Raw genomic sequence first — 6,228 nt, forward strand, 5'->3', positions numbered from 1 at the left:
AAAACTTAATTTATTTTATGGCTGACAATATCAGAGAACGGCTGAACAGGCACCGGCTCTGTTCCTGCGATGTGAATTTTGAAGAGACGTTTGGGGAAATCACATCTGAGGGCTGTTGTAAAGTTGTAAACCTACCATCACCTTTCACTAAGAGTCAAGACGATGTTTCAGTTCAGATTGAGTCAAATTTCAGCTGTGGAAAAGTTTCATGAAAAGAATAAAAGATTAATGGAAATTTTGAGAAATACGCATAGAGCACCTACAGACCAGCATTTTATCCGGCAGCTGATTTTTATTTTGTCGATATAATTAATTTTATGACAAGAAAATTAACTTCAGTCTGTCATTATCCACTCAGCTCCACACAACATACGTGCATGTTGTGTTAAGATCCAATTATAGTGAAGATGGTTGATCGCCAGACACCGTGAGCCACAGATTGTCAGTGATAACAGGTTAAAAGAGAGTTCACAGGCTATAACATTTTGGGTGTGAGCCTTCAACCAGATGTGCTCTGCTGAAGTGTTCTGATGAAAGGTAGACACCATAACATCTAAAACCCATCTTTGCTCGGGCTGGATGCTGACTGATTTGCGCTGTATATCCAGTGCCTTCTGTTTTGTTTAATTCCGCGAGGCAGCATCATTCAATGTCACTTCTGCTGTTGGCGGAAGCAAAACATTGTACTGGATAACAAAAATCTAAAACTGTCCTCCAAAATATTTTCTCTGCAGGGACTTGCTCTCAGGCACCTTCTGTCGTACCTTCTATCGTAACTGCTGAAAGCTAGCCAAAGGATAAAAGAAAACAATGATATCACTGCAGGATATGTATAAGCACCAGGAGTAAGATGCAGAACATTCAGAAATGCAAAGACACAGGAATTCACAGTCTTTTGCACCTTGTCACATACATTCATAGAATTTGCAGTCCCCATTTTGCCTGAGATAAGGGGGAGCACATATTTTGCTGTCTAATTTCTTTTCACTTTTTCTGTGCTTATAAGGAGAAAGCCACTGGCAAGAATTTGAATAGGACAGTATGGAGGATTTGGATGTGCCATTATAATGTTTATATGCCACACATTGGGGGAAATCAAGTATGTAAATTCTTCCCTAAAACTGTTGATGTCTGAATCCCACGTCGCATCTTTTCTTGGTGTGCGATAAAAACATTGGGCGTGATTCTCCGAACCCCCACCGGGTCGGCGAATCGCCGGGGGCTGGCGTGAATCCCGCCCCCGCCGTGTCCCGAATTCTCCGCCACCAGAGATTCGGCGGGGGTGGGAATCGCGCCGCGCCGGTCGGTGGGGGCAGGAATCGCGGTGTGCCGGTCGGCGGGCCCACCCCCGGCAATTCTCCGGCCCGCGATGGGCCAAAGACCCGCCGCTGTCAACCCTCTCCCGCCGGCGTGGATTAAACCACCTTTTGAACGGCGGGACAAGGTGGTGCGGGCAGACTCCGGGGTCCTGGGGGAGGCACGGGCAATCTGGCCCCGGGGGGTGCCCCACGGTGGCCTGGCCCATGATTGGGACCCACCGATCCGCGGGCGGGCCTGTGCCGTGGGGGCACTCTTTTTCTTTCACTTTCGCCATGGTCTTCACTATCGTGGAGGCGGAAGAGACCCCCCTCCACTGTGCAGGCGTCACCCAGCGAAGACCTTTCGGCGCCGGCTGGCGTGGCGCCAAAGGCCTTTCCCGCCAGCCGGCAGAACGGAAACCACTCCGGCGCGGGCCTCGCCCCTCAAGTTGAGGGCTTGGCCCCTAAAGGTGCGGAAGTCTCCGCACCTTTGGGGCGGCCCGACGGCGGAGTGGGTCCCGTCACTCCATTACGCGGGAACCCCCCGCCCTGCCGGGTAGGGGAGAATTGCGCCCTCTAACTGCGAACAACATTTCAAGTCGCAAAACTATGATTTACTTTATAAAGTGATTCACAACTCTCATTTTAAATTTCTTCAAACTCAGCTTTATATACGAATTGTTACCATGCCCCCAACCCCTGCCGAAGACCCCCATGCCAGCTGAACGGCTCCCCTCCCCCGACTGTGGCGGCACTGGACACAGTCCACAGCTGCTATCCGAGGTTGGCGAAATCTCAGAGCACACGTGTCCCACGTCGTCGGGAATTCGACCCATCGGGGGCAGAGCATCGGGGAAAGGCCTTCAGCTGACAACCTGAGGCCATCCCAATGGTGTGCGTCGTTCTCACCGATGGAGGGAGTGGAGCATCTGAAAACAGGCACCGGCCCGATTTCGGTGTCAAAAGGGATTCTCCGCCCGATCGGCGAATACGATTTCGGCATTGGGCAATGGAGAATCCTGTCCAGTGTCTCTCCAGAAAGATAGAGGTGTGAATGCGAACCTTGAGCTGAAGGCCCAATTTGATGAGCAATAATGGGCAGGATTCTCCATTTGCTGACGCCGGAATCGCGAAACGCATTTGGGCGAAGAGTAGGTTCCGATGCCAAAATCATGGCGGATGCCGAATTGATGCCAAATCATGAAAATCCGTCACCTCGACAGCAACATCAATGCGTACCGGAACGCACGCACAGTAAACACAGTTTCCATATTATTAGCAGGCCGAACCTGGTATTCTCCGGAGCCTCCGCACTTCCCCCCCCTCCACCGGGGTGAATTCCCAACGGCGCGGTTCACTTGTGCTTTTAAAAATCCTGAAACTGGCGTCATGGCTGCTGAGGGAGCCAGAGAGAAGGAAGCACACAGAGAGGAGCTGCCAGGCTGTACACTGGCCAGGCTGGCTGGGGTGCGGAGGCCCTGCCAAGACCGGGGGAGGGGGGGAGGATGACAGGGGAACGGCCAAGTGGCTGGGGTGAGCCCCTCACGGCCATCTTGATGCGCACCCACTGACCACCCACCTTGACCCCTGGTCCTGCAGAGTGACACCGGCTATATGGGTGCTCCCACCCCTCCATCCCGCAGCCCAACCTCCGCCAAATTCCACCCACCCACCCAGCAGCCACCCAGCAGCGGCCCACCTAGGGCAACACCCACTGTCGTCCTTACGGGGGCTGCGGTGTATACCCCTGGCAGGGGCAGTATCAGCCAACAGTACCCCAGACATCAGGGATGGGAGCCACTGCCAGAAGTCCCCACGGGTGCCAGCCACTGACGGGGCCAGGGGAGCGGGGGAGTGGAACATGCTGGGGCAGAGCCCGCGGTGCCAACCAGGGCCACCATGTAGCTGTTGGACCTGGTTGGGCATTGGAGCACACACCTTTCATCACCTGCAGACAATGGATATTGGAATTCAACCAGCAATGGAGGCCTTCCTGCCAACCAGCAATGGAGGCCTTCCGGCTAGCCGCTGCAGCACTGGGGGATGCCCTGTGGTTGTACGAGCTGGAGCTGCTTGAGGAGGAGGAGGAAGCTGCAGCAGCAGAGTGTGCCACAGAGGGACAGGGTGCAGCCACCCTTAGATGGAGAGTGAGCTGACCAACAGGCCGAGGATGAGAAGGAGGTGCCAAGGAGGTCCAAAATGCCCAGCCGGCTCAATACATCGATTTCAATGTGGACGGAGCCCACCAGGCTGCCCGGTCGGTAGGGTTCGCCACCATTGCCTGGATGCCCCGGATCCAGGGGTCGATCGACAGGATGCATGTTGCCCTACGAATACCAGCAGATGACAGGCAGATGACCAGCAGAGAACAAAGTTTCTGCACAAACCGAAAGGGGTTCCACTCGATGACGTGCAGCTGATATGTGACCATCAGCTGGGCATCATGCACGTCTATGCCCAATACCGGGCAGTGTGCACAACGCCTTTATCCTGGCACACTCGACGATTCCTGACATGTTCGATATGCCCCCCACCCCCCCGGCTGGGAGGCTGGTTCCTGGGTGACAGGGGTTATCCACTGTGGCCATGGCTGATAACACCTGTCTGGAAGTCACAGATTGATGCAGAAATCTGCTACAACGATGCCCAAGCAGCGACCATCAGTGTGATTGAGCGGTGCTTCGGCCTCCTGAAGATGTGGTTCAGGTGCCTGGACTGTGTGATCTTTTCTGTGGAGTCCCTCAAGATGGCTAAAAGTTGTAGTGCGGACAAAGAACATCAAGCTGTGTATTTCAAACAGAACTAGATTATTTGCACTACTTTAAGTGATTTGCACACCTGAGTAAGTAATAGCTAAGAAAAGAACAGGATCAAATCAATGCTACAGAAATCTATAATATCTAACACTACTGTCTAATCCCTTTCTGATACAATTGTTATGGGCGAGGCGTTTTCAGAACCCCAAAATGTATCATGGAGTTCAACCAACCTCTCCCTTTAATGGATTTGCTGCTTTTCTGAGCACACGGCTTTTCCCTAGGTGTGGGATTACAATTATGGACACGTGGGTTTTTAAACACAAAACACTGTTTATTCCATGAACTAAACTTAACATCTTAAATAAACATTGGATCTCTTAACACCCCTTACTTCAAAGATAACTCAGAAAATATTGCAACAGTAAATACTTCCTTAAAATGTTCCTTCAAACTTCCAAGAGACTTAACACCTTTAAACAGTATCACATCAGGTTAAAGGATATATATATTTTCTGTAGAATGGCAGAGGTATATTAGCTTGGTTGATTTCAGCTCCTGCGCCTTGTTTTTTTCCTGCAACTCTCTGGACACACACAGACACACACAACCTGCTGTCTCCAACTGCAAAACTAAACTGCAAAACTTGCAGCTCTCTGGAAACACACAGACACACACACTGCTTTTTAAACTGCAACTAAAAACCTGCAAAATGGCTGACCTGAGCTGTGCTCCACCCGCTCTATGACATCACTGTTTTCTTAAAGGTACATTACTTAAACATCCAGTTCTTAAAGGCATTCTCGCATGACACCTCCCCCAAGAAGAAAAAACCATCAACTTCACGATGGTTTCATTTTTCACCTCTGCACCATCAATTAAGAAATGTACACAGTAAATATAACTTTTCGTTTTTTAAAAAAGCAACACATGCAAACAGGTATAATAATATAGTCCATTTTTCTTTGTTCTTCTTCCTCCAACCAAAATCCTTTTTGATTGACAGTCTCTTTGAACAAAGTCTCTGCACGATCCATCCATTCCTCTACTCCTCGGCATTTCTCTTTAGAATCAGATACTTTAGTTCAATCTGACCACAGATTCCCTTGCAATTCTCCAATACAGGAGCATTGGTGATCACAGCATTCAGGCAGTCAAATGCCTGTTGAAAATCCGCTATCCATTGAAATTCCATCAGTGGAGTATTCACGCCACAAAACTTTTGCACAAAGGTTCGATCAAATTCACTCATGCTAAGAAATCGCATTATTTCCCTTCGTCTTGAGGATATCGGAAACTCCGTAAGGAAAGTGATTCAGGCTTCTCCAAACTCACTTTCGGCTAGGTTCATCACCAAACCCACCTCCTGAAGTCGATCGAAGAACTCCATACGATGTTTTAAATGTTCTTTCCACGTCTGGAAGTTGGAAATAAAAGCAGATTGTTCCACTTTCTCAATGCAATCCTTCAAACGTGGGATAGGATAAGAGTCTGTTCTTGTAACTGCATTCACCTTTCGATAGTCCACACACAACCATTGGGTACCGTCTGGTTTAGGTACCATCACTATGGGTGAGCTCCATTGGCTGCAACCCACTTCAATTATGCCATTTTTAAGCATACTCTCAATCTCTTTGTTAACCTGTGCCAATTTTAAAGGATTAAGTCTATATGGATGTTGTTTGATAGGAACAGCATTTCCCACATCTACATCATGTATAGCCATTTTAGTAATTCCCAATGTATCTCTACAAACTTGCCCATGTGATATCAATAACTCTTTCAGGTCAGTTTGTTTTTGCTCTGGAAGGTAACTTAACAATTCATCCCAATTTTGAAGATCATCCTCATTTTCCAATTTAATTTGAGGTATGTCAAATTCACAGTCATCTGGATTTGGTTCGTCACTTTGAGTTAGAATCATTAAAACCTCCTTTTTCTCTCCTTTCCTTTCAAAGTACCTTTTAAGCATATTCACATGACACACTCGGTGAGTCTTCCTTCTATCTGGTGTTTTTACCACATAATTCACCTCACTTAATTTCCTTTCAATCTGATACGGTCCACAAAACCTAGCTTTTAAAGGCTCCCCTACCACTGGTAACAACACTAAAAATTTATCCCCACTGGCAAAACTACGAACTTTGGATTTCTTGTCCGCTATCCGTTTCATC

The sequence above is a fragment of the Scyliorhinus torazame genome, chromosome 2 (assembly GCF_047496885.1).
Source record: "Scyliorhinus torazame isolate Kashiwa2021f chromosome 2, sScyTor2.1, whole genome shotgun sequence".
Lineage (NCBI taxonomy): Eukaryota > Metazoa > Chordata > Chondrichthyes > Carcharhiniformes > Scyliorhinidae > Scyliorhinus > Scyliorhinus torazame.